This window comes from Streptopelia decaocto, assembly GCF_964273445.1.
Source record: "Streptopelia decaocto genome assembly, chromosome: 1".
In the NCBI taxonomy this organism is placed as follows: domain Eukaryota; kingdom Metazoa; phylum Chordata; class Aves; order Columbiformes; family Columbidae; genus Streptopelia; species Streptopelia decaocto.
This window is the reverse complement of record NC_138663.1, coordinates 31272369-31285159: the sequence shown is the minus strand read 5'-3', so window position 1 is coordinate 31285159 and position 12791 is coordinate 31272369. Positions and strand designations below refer to the sequence as shown.

The 12791-nt window shown below is 38.6% G+C and overlaps 1 protein-coding gene across 2 annotated transcripts in view; it reads right to left on the bottom strand.

Moving 5' to 3' along the window:
- The window catches only part of CNTN1 (contactin 1), a 245585-nt gene that overhangs the window by 159138 nt on the left and 73656 nt on the right, over positions 1-12791 (bottom strand). The window contains exon 2 of one of the 2 annotated variants that reach the window (XM_082057174.1): positions 9190-9235. The gene's annotated coding sequence lies outside the window, so the exon portion shown is untranslated. Of the gene's footprint in view, positions 1-5955; positions 6150-9189; positions 9236-12791 lie in introns of those variants that run through there. The other variant, XM_082057175.1, reaches the window with a different exon arrangement.

Sequence of the window (12791 nt, the reverse complement as noted above, 5' to 3'; positions counted from 1 at the left end):
CTCTCAGAATAATACCAAAAGCTAAGTATTTAAATTCATTGTGACTCCATACTGAAATCTGATTTTTTTTAAATGGTCTTCTGGAGATATATGCTTATCATATTTAAGTGCATTCTAATGCAAATCTCTTCAAAGACCAGCCAAAAAGATTTCTAAAGCCGCAAGTCAGACTAGTGTCAGAGAACAAAACCAAAAAATGGCTCATAGCTAATAGTTCTAAAGATAAAGAATGAAGCAAAATAGCTTTAGTTGCAGTAAGCATAATGTGCAAAGACTCTCAATTTCTCACCTCAGAGGCAACTTATCTGTAAAACTGCATATTTGGTAAATTCAGTAATTACATTACTTGAAAATTGAAATATGAAAGGTGAAATAAAATAAAAAAAAAAAGAAAAGCAATGAGTTGTTCTGTGACCGACAGATGTAATAAAGATGATTTCCTACTGATTTGAGTCCTACTTCTCTCACACCCCCTAACCAGAGTTTTTCCTCATTACTGAGCCACAGCCACCATGAAACTCGTAAGAACTTAAGTATCTTCAGGACTCACAGAATTCCTTCCCAAGTTGAGGGAGCTCAATCAGCAAGTCAAAACCTGATGCAGAGGACTGACAGACAGAACATGAATGCATAATCCTTGTTTCTTTAGGAAAAAGTAAAATGTTAGACCATATTAGAGCTCCATTATAGGAGTGGTTCTGGCAACACAAGCTCTATGAAAATTTCAGCAGCTTAGTACATTTATTGAGGCACATAACATAAACAACTGGCAGAATTTAGTTAAATATACATTTAAAGTATCTTTTAAAATGTTTATTTTTAATTTTATATGTACCCTACACACTATAGTTTTACCGATAATGTGTATATGTGTATGCAATTACATTTGAAGCACGAAATAAAATCCCAAAGTCTTTGAATTGTATTGATGATCCTGAGGGTCTCTTCCAACCAAAATTATTCTATAATGATTTTTTTTTTTCTTTAAACTGTAGGCCATCATGAAAATGAAACCAACCTAAACAGGTGATTAGATATTTCTGATCCTCACCCATCTCCAAGGCTCAGCAGTTTGTGTACAAACCAACCACACTTGCTACCACAGCTCCATCTGACCAGAGCCCAAGGACTCTGGAGTGTTTCACAACAAGCTGCAAGAAACACTCCATTAGCTGCTTGGGAATGAGTCTTTTCATGGGTTTTACTTCCTTCTTAAATTTTATTATTAATATAAACAAGCTTTAGTTTTACTCTATATTGAAAGCAAAGGCCAGACAGGATTTGTGTTGTGCCCGCCCTGCTGCTGGCTCTTCCAGGCCTTCCCCATAGTGGGCTGGTTTTGGCTTGAACCGCAAGTCTCTGAAATCCTGCTGTTGATCACTTTGATCACTTTGGACAGACAACTCTACTTGCTTGCTTAATTTGTCCTCTACTCAGGGAAAACCTCCGAAAACCCCTCTAATACCCTTCTGGTCCCTGTGCTCTTTGTGTAGAACTTCCACGTTACCCTTACCAGCCCCGCTCTGAGGCATCATTCCGAGCTGAGCAGCATCGCTGGCAAACAGCTGCTTGTTTTACCTGTAAAGTCATCCACAGTGTGATTGCTCCTGTCACAATTTCTCAGGAGCAGTTTGGCTATTACATGCAAATGTCTCTTATGAGATGAATATACAAAGCTAAATGAAAACCTCCTGTCAAAACAGAGGGTGTGATAAAGATGCTGCTCATAGAACCAACACCAAATTCACGCAGATATATTCCCAACCTGCACAAACATCACTCACTTTGAAAAGTTCTAAATACAAGGGGAAGTGACCTCAGAAATACACAGGTTGCTTCCCACACTTTAAATATGATCCTCAAAACCTTTTTGTAACAATTGGTTTTCAGGAGGGAAGTAACTGACAGTAAGCTAATGCAGCTCAGTAACATGATTACTAATAACTCACAAGTGGTCTACTAAAGCACCAAAGTCAATGTATTACTTTAATACTCGATCTTCAACAACAAGCATGAAATCTCAGTACTATACATACTACTCTTCAAGGACTTCTCCATACAAGAACGTGACTAATTGGTTCAATAGTGCTTGGCTGAATGTCACTACAAAAACTGATAAAAGGAATTTTGTGAAGTCCAGGAGATAAATGGTGCTGCAGGCACAGGAATGCATATGCACACATACACACCCAGAACATACGTAAGACCTGCACACGGTCACAAAAGGGACCAGGGTTCAATAGCCTAAACTAGAGGGAGACTTGAATTATAAGCCACAGCTTTCACCCAAGTTTGAACTTTGAAATATATTTTAAAGACAAATAAAGCTGAATGTCCTTAAATAAAACACTATTGCTCCGGTATTCTATTGCTTTCTAAGATTAAATCCTTTATTAACTCCAATGGGTGTTGTGGCTATAGAAGAATACTTTCATTTAGAATAATATTTTCACCTTCAAGCTCTGCCATGAAACAGAAGGAGGAACATTTTCAAGATGCAATCTGGTCTGTGGCCACAAAGCAATGTGCTGGCATCTGCTGCCATTTTCTCTTTTCCCTGCACTGACCTGGTAGAGAGATGGAGTAGCTGGTGGGCCTGGCACCACCAGTGCTTCACGCCTGTGATTTTTTACACAGGAAAATTACTCACTGCTTATAGGAATACTGCATTAGGTCTTTTTGTTGCTAGGGGTATGAACAGGCTGTTAGAAACCTGAAAGAACTGTAAAGTGCAGATGTGGTGAAAGAGCCCATACCTTCGGTCTTTTTGGCCTTCTTTAGGCAAGCCTAAGAGAAGAGAATAACTGCTGGCTTGGGGGACAAGAAAGATCTGCCTGAAATCCTGTTTCCAATGTCATGTTAATGAGCACTGGATTTCAGTGGAAGGAATTACTCCAGAAGGAAAGAAACAGTGTGAGAGAGAAAAAATGGGGGAATATGGAAAGGAGGAGAATGAAACAAAAAATCCCAAGAGAAATAATAGAGATAAGAAACACCTGTACCATCTAGATCTGTTTCTGTCCCACTTCAGTATACAAATATCATCTTGCACAATTTTATACTCTGAATATCTATTTTTGACAGAGCTCTAGAAATAAATTTAAGTTTCAAAATGAAGTTATCATTAGTAAAAACAAGCAGTCCCTGCAGGCCACCACCCCTCATGCTTCTGCAGAGAAAAGGCCACTTCTAATAATATTTCTTTGGCCAAGCAGATTTTTCTTTGCCACTACTTAAATTTGTCCAGCTCTCCAGAAATGTTCTGCAGTTAGAACATCTCATGATGGCACACTCAAGTCTATGAAGAACATCAGATCATCCAGCTAGCACAAGTCTCACCTACAGCTGTGGAAGCCACCTTTCTGATCCAAGAACTACCCCATAGCCGATCTTCTGGGAGAACAAACAGCCAACCTGGCTGCTGACAAAACAGACTCATGTTTTTCTCATCAGCTGCCAAGACAGTTCTTCTCCCCAGGAGAACAGCAGAGAGTAGAGAGCAGATGGCCTCTATCCTGTCCACACCCGATGGGCATCCAGAAGCTGAACTCATAACATCATTATTCAAACTAATATTAGATTTTTCTGTATTACTTGAGCAGCAGCACAGTGAACCCTAATCTAATTTGCATAAGTCATCACTGAAATCTTAATGATTTTTGGGCACTGACTGTTTTCAGGGTATTTGCAGTGCTCTGCACTTCAAGGGAGATGCTAATTACCATTTGGGAAACGTTCAAAGGTTAGAACAGTGGCCAACATACACTCCATATTAGCCAAATGTTTTACTGGAAATTATTGAGAATCTCTGAAGATTATTCTGGACAGAAGAAAATAAATTCACCAAACCTATTGTATCCACTAGAATAACTAAAACGTGTATCACTCAGAAGAGACCAATACAATTAAAATGTACCTTGGTCATGTGTATGCATGAATATATGTGTGTATAGACTTGTGGATGTATGCGGATGACATAAAAAAAGAGATAAGGAATAGTTAACAACACTGCTGTTTAAATTACCATGATTCAGGATTAGCAGAGCACATGTAACTCGGTGATTTGTTTTACCGCATCTACAAAATCAGGTAGGCAGTAGTGAATAATTTATAATTAATATTTGGATCAAATTTTTATCCAACTCTCAGTTAAAAATAAATACGTTTCTGCTATCCTTTTCAATTTTAAAATGGTATTATTTTAAAGAATTAGCATGAAATCTTATTTATAAAATGGAGAGCTGTATTCCAAAAAGCTGTGAAGCAAACCCAGCAAGGACCAGGAAAACAGCTGAACGTCCACTTCTAGTGTGAAGTTTTTGCCATCCCTGGAGAGGGGAGAGGAGTATTATTTACCAATAAATAAGTATCCTTAGAATGAATATGTAAGTTATGCTTTTGTATTTGGTATAATTAGGATGAGTACATGATGTTAGCAAAGTCATTAATAGCATTCTGCATTTAGTCCCTGAACCAACACCTAGAAAGGATGTCAAAGACTAAAGAAAAGTTTCTATACATGGTATATAGTCACATTGATGAAACTTGCCTCTGGCAAGACCTAAAGACCTTCAGCCTATCCAGTTTATCCAAAAGTAAGCTAAAATGAAATACCACATGTCACAAATATTGGCAGACAATAGCAGATTTCATACTATCTATGATGTTTTAATGTTTAATTTATTTTTGATGCTTTGCATCATGCTTGGAAGCTACATTAAGAATTTTTTTGCAGAGTTAGTCTCTTTTTAATGAAAAATATACACTGTTCTCGATGCAAGGTGAAAAGTCACTTATCCAAGATGTCAGTCCTGCAAGGCCATTTGGCACACTCTGTTTTCAGCCATTTGAATCTCTTCCTATTTACTTGTGAAACACAGCAACGCTTAAAAATAAGTGCCTTAATATCTTGCCTTGATTCAAATAGCTTTCAGCAAACCTGTGATATAAGTACCTGACACAGACCCTTCCTTCCTCAAGAAAAAGAGGTGATATCCGTGACTCAACCCCAGCATCAGTACCAGCAGTTGGCTGAAGAAACACCTGGATAACCTGCCCAGGGATTGCATTGTATCAATCAATAACACAGTCTCGGCAAATTTGCAAGAGTTTTAACAGATACAGCTATGCATAGCGCTGTTTTTTGAAGAAATTGTTGGTTTTCTTTAAAAAAAAAAAAAAATCTCAAAAGCACAGTTAACTACACCATTGGGAAAGCTGGTGCATATCCAAACCAGCTCACAGGTGAAGACCTTTCATGAAGATAATGCTGTACATTCACATTCACTGGCTGCTCTGTGAAGAGGAGCAGACCACTCCAACAATACACTACAAGGATAAGAATGTGGAGCAGCAGGAGCCAAGGCAGTTGAGTAATTCATCTCTCTTGAGAGGAATAAGACACGATTGCACTCTCTGTACTGGCTGGCACAAACTCCTCAACAACAATCTACTATGTGGAAAACAGACTGGCTTTTGTACTTTGTTTATGCCTTTACCAAGAGCATTGCTCTTAAAATACTTCAGTAATTTGAAAATAATGCCTCTGATGTAAAAGGCAGCTGCATAGTTATAGAAATTAACGTAGAATAAGCAGAACGTAACCTATTAAGGCCTTTCCAGGAAAATGTTGATTTGAACTGCTTCTGCTCATTTGAACATATCCAAATGGAATTCTGCAAGACTGTTGAGAAGTATTTAGTCTGAAGCAACAGTTACATCCAAACACAGATCTAACTCTTTCATACTCCAGGGCATTGCAATGCCTAATTTTAATGGGAAGAGACCGCATTGCATCGGAAAAATACAACAATATATGGAAAGTACTACTTTTGAAGGTCTGGTTATTTCATTAGCTTATTGCATACTTCAAAGAGCTTTGTTAGATGAGATCTTATGCAATAATTAACACATCACCATTACTCCTGCTGAATACCCACTGGATAATATACTTGCCTCTCAACTTTCTCTTCAGATACATGACAGTCATCATGCCTGGTCAATTCGCAGAATCATGTCTTTGAATCACGCCATGGGAGAGGCACACAAGAGGCACCTTGTGCCACTCGCTTGCAGCTGAATGTTGTTCTTCTGAGTGCCGAGTCCTACCAGAGGTGTCTCACTGCTGCAGCTCAGCACAGCTCAGCATCTCTCCCAGTCCTGAATCAGACATGAATGACCGGCGGATCCTACGCAAGGCTGTCTAATCCCATAAAGTCAGGGAGGAAAAGGGAGGTTGCAATGTCACATTACAGCTGCGCTGCCCTCCCCCCAGCCTGTCATTTTGCCATGACAAGCACTGTTGAAAGATGGTGATCAGAGCTAGACACTCAGCATGTGGCCTGCTCCCTCTCTGCGCCCCACGAGCTCAGGAGAGAGCCGTCCAGAAGACAGGCGGCTTGCTCCCAGCTGCTTCCCTCCCCAGGGAAAAGTACTGGATGAGGAATTGCACATAAGACTGTACAGTGGACCTGCAAGCTTGCTGCAGCTGCACAGCCCCACGGCACCACCGGAGGGACTCGCAGGCAGGTGCCCTGTCCCACAGGAGAATAAGCAACACTGCCTGACCCTGCAGGGAGCTGCGGACTCCTGCACTTCCACCTCCCACTCCTCCACAAGGAACTTCGTCCTTCATTTCACCTTTTTTTCAGCCAAAGAATAGAAGTAATATTCACCTTTACTGATGGCAGTTATAAATTAAAAACAGCAGGATATTGTGGCCATTTTGAATGAAGACAAAAAGCAGTAGGTATATCCAGATGCTCCTGGGATCACGAGCTCATTCGTACAGAACAATAAGCAGGGGAATGGTCGTCCTTTAATAACAGAATAACAGCAAGTACCATGCCAAGTACAGGCTTATTGGTAAGGAAAGTATGATGACATGTACATGGAGAATTGATCATGAGAAACAGTGCAACAAAGGTGGATAAAATCTTTCTCAAACAGAAAAGGTGCATGAGAAAGATATGATATCTCAGATACAAAACACATTTCAGGAATGAAAGAACTGTCTCATGAACACCTGCCCCAAGGAAAAACAAACAAGCAAACAAACAAAAAGATAATAAGGTGCATTTATAAGCACAGAAGGCAGAACCACTATGCAAGTCTGTTTGCAGCAGCATACATTGCTACAGGTTGGAGAAGCACACTCTCCTTCACCATCACCACACAAAGACAGCTCATAGCTGTCAGATATGGCTGATAAATAGCTTCACTTATACCCGTAAATCAAAATAAGAGCCTAAGCAGAGCTTCCGTAAGGACCAGAACTATTCCAGTCTGGTATGATGCTAAGCACACTGCAATAATATCCCATCCTCAGTGAAGTGTAAGTGAGCTTTATTCCGTACTCGTCATCCAAATAGAAAGACATCCCCCAATTTCCAGGAACCAAATCTGATCAAGCAACTGGAATCACAAATAACTATTAAACAGCTGCACTTAAGTCTTTGTTAGTGTAGAAGTCAGCTTTCTAGAACAGAAATAAAACAGGATGAACAGAAGAGTTAGCTCTCTCCAGAGATTATGTGATAAATCAAGATCCAAAGACATTATGTGAAAAATAGTACTTCTAAGGGTAGAAAATATTTGAACGGAAATCATGCCTACAACATACGCCATTTCACTAGCACTGAATAATACAGTATACAAAAAGTCATGTCATTGTCATTTGGAAACAGCCAGACAAATATTTGATTCTATAAAAACTAATTAAATAGTAAAAAACAGAGATTTTGGGCCATTTTCAGACAGGTTAGCTAACAAGGGCTACAAAATTAAGTTTGCTCTACATTAGTTTGTTCATTAAATAAAAATTAACTGAATTGGTATGTAAAATGGAAATGCAAGGAGGTGTTTGACAAAAAAAAAAACAAACCACAATGCATAAGAATAGTTATGGTTATTTGCTTATATTGCACAGGTCCCTTGGGTTCAGTACTACACAAATATTCAACAAAACAGTTTGTCAATGTATCAAAGACACCAAGTTTCAGACTTCAAGATTTGGGCTAGAGATAAGTACCTACAGGATTCACTATAGCACTATTCTGAGCTGGTACCTTCCTTGTCCAGCAGCAGAAAATTAATGAAGTTATAGAAGGTAAAGAACACAGAAGCTGAACATGTCAGTGCTAAATAACTTTAAGCCAAGGAACCACGTCTTGCCATTAGGAGTTGCGACTTCCTCGCATCCTGTTCTACCACAAAACAGTGGATTTCACTTCAAGTATTTCAAACCATATACTGAAAATTGTTTCCAAAATTGCATTAAAGCGGCTCTTTTTTATGTTCTTACTTGAGTGATAGTCTTAGGAATATACATCAACTTCACGCAATCTTTAAGTGATCTTCATGGGAGAAAAATAATGCCTGCATACCTCTAGTGAAAATATAAGCATACTCGTATATGCAGCTAGATGGATTAGAAATCACTACACTCAGCTGAGCTGCCCGTCTTATTTCAACTGTCCATTCCACCAGACTAGCTTCACCAGAGACATGTAACGTTGCTTACTGCAGTGTAACGTGATTTTATAGACAGCCCAAAGTTAGTCCACCTTCATATAGTGAATACAGTCATCACTGTGCTATGGGCTTCCTATTGCTCAGCAATATCTGTGTATAGAGCCAGGTCAGGAATGGCTTTAGCCTGCATTAACCTGATCAGCAGGTACCACCTTACATGTTTCAAACATATATGCATTGTAGAACCCAATAGTTCATTTCTGTATTGTCACTGAAAATAGAGATTGGTTCCTATGCATCTGTATTATATATACAAAAAGCTCATTTGGTGTGGCTTCCATGGCAGGTACCATCTCAGAAGTATGAACTACTCTAACCTTCAAACAGAAACTGACAGATATACATATCAAATATCAATTAAAACCAGAGAAGTACTTGAATCAAAAAACTCTGCCAGTAGACCTAATGCTAACATGCTGTATTTCAATATAGCTAACATTTAAAAACTACTGATGAGGTCAAAAGCACAACACTGCTTCTATGTTTTAGTTCAGCATACATTTCTGAATTAACAATGTTTTTACCACTTCTTCTGTTGCACTGGGACTAATTATTTGCTAACAAGAAGCTCATGTCTTTCACCTCATTACTTAAACATAGTAATAAATAATTATTTTTAAACTGGATATAAGAATTGAAAAAAGAAAAGTCACTAACCTCTAGTGAGGTGGAGTCTGTTTCAATGCAGATCCAGAGGCAGTATCTAGAATTGAGTAAAGACAGGGTTCAGCTGGTTGCTCAGCTCTCAATTTTTCAATTATCAGTTCTGTTACAATTTGTTCTGCATTCTTTCATAACATTCTCTTATAATCAGCTTTCCCCAGATGTTTCCTGGAATTCATAAACACATGGGTTTCTAGCTATACACTTTCTTGCACAAAAATTTATTAATAAAATCCCATCCAAAAACCCCAAACAAACAAACAAACAAAATTTTAAAAGCCAAGTGAGTTTGTTTGGTTTTATTTTTCCTGATTACTTGATATACAAGATATTACAGACTGCTTTTAAAACTAAGCTTGGGTGTACATTTAGCTATTTTAAAGTCATAAATACCTTATCACAAAAACTTGATCCTAGAGCCCTCTCCTGCAGTAAATTACACTGAGATGTCTGCTCAGATACATCACCAAACTCCTGCTTTCTCTAGCACTTTTCATTCTTCCCTTTAGTACATCTCTTCTGATCCCTCTTTGTATTTGTCTCTGTCTGACAAATTTTGCCATGCCCTTCCAGAATTATTCAAAAATCTTTACTTAATTTCTGCTTTGATTTCTTCTTCCCAAATCTTCTCTGATTCACAGCTGCAGACACTGTCAAACCAACCACAAATCTCAATTTCTTCGCTCAGAAGTCTGGGTGTAATATCTACTATACATCTGGATTAGTGGACCCAAGGTAGGAACTACACTAAACTGGCACTACTTGCAATTTTTTCAAATGCTTACAAGATCTAGCACAACCCAAACACAACATATAATACAGACTACTCACTTCAGAAGCTGGTTACGTAAACTAACAGATTTCCAGCTCTCTCCCATGCCTGTACATCCTTTTGTAACTGTAGTTTGGCCCTATCGTACAAGGGATTTTAAAGTTGTGTTAATGGCCAAATGGACAACAATTTAAGTATATGAACGTGAGGTAAGGAAATTTTTCGATATATAAGGTCCAACTGCTAATTCCGTGGGTGACATAAAAGATCCAAGCACTCAGACTCCAAAGCTATAGTACTCTGTAGATACCTCAGTCAAGGTATGCCCACTGCTCTTTTTCTCTTCTGCTCTGATTTACTGCAACACAAAATCAGATCTGCCCTTCAGTGATTTGATGACCATTTACAAGATTGGAAATGTAATAATTCCTCATAAAGCTTCATTAAGTTGTATAATTCTACTTCTTTCCACACACTGCATGTCTATATAAAGAGACACAGCTTTTCTTGTGGCACTTTATCTCCAGGGGTTTGATGTCACAGTCTTTTCACTGTGCTGAGAGGAGAACATGATGACTGCACTTCCAGGCTCATCTCTTCTCCCACTTATAAAGTAAGTAAGTGTACATGTTAAGGCATTGGGGTTCAATCCTTCTGCTGCTGCTGCTGACCTGGACAGAATATCAGAATATTCCCCATCTATAAAGAACATCTATATTATTTCTGCCTCCTTGTAAACTACTCCTGAGAGTCTGTGGACAAAAATAATTTGAACTAGTATTTCAGAGCCACATAACCCAATAGGACTCACTTTGTCACGCCTAAATTTTAGTCGCCATTCACTCCCTTGCTGAGCACATCTTTGCACGGTCATAAGCCTTATTATCTCTGAAAACCAGTACACAAGCAACACATTCATCTCAAGTAGGAAGTTCTTGGAGTGACAAGTTATCAAGTACATCATCAGGATAATGCAATACATTCTGTCCTTTTTCCAACACTTAATAGGAAGGTGTACATATTTGCTTCATAATTTATTAGCTGGGGTAGAAAATAAACTAGAATACAGAAAAAAACAACTTAAAGGTCCCGCATGGTTTTCTGAAATGACAAGCATTTAAAGAATGCCAATTTTCCATTAAATTCCCTCAGTTAACAATGTATTTTTCTAAAGTAAAGGCTTGAGAACTATTGCCTACCATATTCAGTGAAATATCCTAACTGTACAATAGTCTTTCTATAACTTTCTATATGTAATTTTCCAAGATCCATTTGTGTCTGCACTTGCACTCTGCACTTGTTGTTAATAGCTTTACATTCATTTCTTTCAACTGAAGCTTACGACTGCTGTGCAATGTAGGAAGCAAAAAAAAAGGTTAAAGAAATCAAAAGACATTAATTTCATCCTCAACAGGGCAACACTTGGTTAGAGGTAAACTGTGGTAGCTGTTAACACCTTCCTTCCCTTCCATCAGTAACTCTGGATACTACTATTCCATCATTTGTGAGTATTTCACCTCTGGAAGTTCTAGCTTTACCTTTAGTAACCTATGCGTTATGGAAAAGCCTGTCAAACCAAGACAGTTGCTAAAATAAAAAGACAGACTATGGACATCAGGGAACTAGAAATACATTTTCCAAGTGTGAAATGCAGGGGGACTACAGAAAAGCTGCAGGTCACAGAACTGTGTTATTTAGATTTGAAACAAAACATGGAGTATCTAGAAGGGTGCTGTTATCAAGGGCAAAGATGATATACCCAACAATAGTCTGCGAAACAACTTCAAATTAAATATGTTTACCCTTGCAAGTTTGAAACAGAATATAAATCTTTCTTGCTTATACAGTTAGCGTAGGACCATCGTAATTTTTAAACTAATCTGCTGAAGAATGCAGTGCACATAGACATAAGGTGAGGGGAGGGGTCCTTCTAGCTTGGGATATTGACCTGGATAATGGTGAGCACTGGATGTTTATGGAGACAATATAGGAAATGGAATGAAGGATTCTTGCTCTGCTGTACTCTACATTACTTAAATGAGAGAGAAGAAACCACACTAGTAAAACAAATGCAGATTCAAAGGGGTCTAAAAGTAAAAGAGCTCTGTAGGTCTGTAGCCCACAAATGAAACAGAGACAGCCCTATAAACAGAGTATTTTTCTCTTTTTTATCCTCTAAAAAGATAATTTGTTGACCCCTAATAAAACACCTCTTTCGACAAACCAGAGAAGTACTGGCAGTGTCAGTGTGCCCAGGCAACACCCAGGCCTGGGAGCTGAGTGACGTCCCGGGGCATGTCCTGCCTTGCTCCTGGGTGGCAGGTGACACTGCTCAGATGGCTCGCTGCTCAGCACCTCCCTGCTTGCCATGGGCACAGCAGGTGGATGGAGACATTCCAGCAGGATTCACTCCTGGTGACAAAATAACTCATCTTACAAAGACAACTCTGAGAACCTTCACGGTATCCTCATTTTTCATATTTAAGCAATGACTCTGGAAATGTTATTATTTGTATCTATTGGTACCTGAATTGAGCCACTGAGTCAGCTAGGAAAGCTGTGGTACTTCCACCTGATTTTTTCATTTTACAAGAACACACAGATAATATTGCATCAGGTGTTATGAAAACATTATTTATTTCAGCTCATAACATAACGAAGACAAGCAGATTTTTTTGTCAATTTTATCCCACTGCTCCCATTCACAGTAGGCTGTAAAAGATAATGAAGTAATTTGCTTGAATCTCCATACATGAAAATTTATAGAAAAACACATAGAATTTTAGATCATCTTTGCAGATCTAAATTCACTTCACCAGCCTCC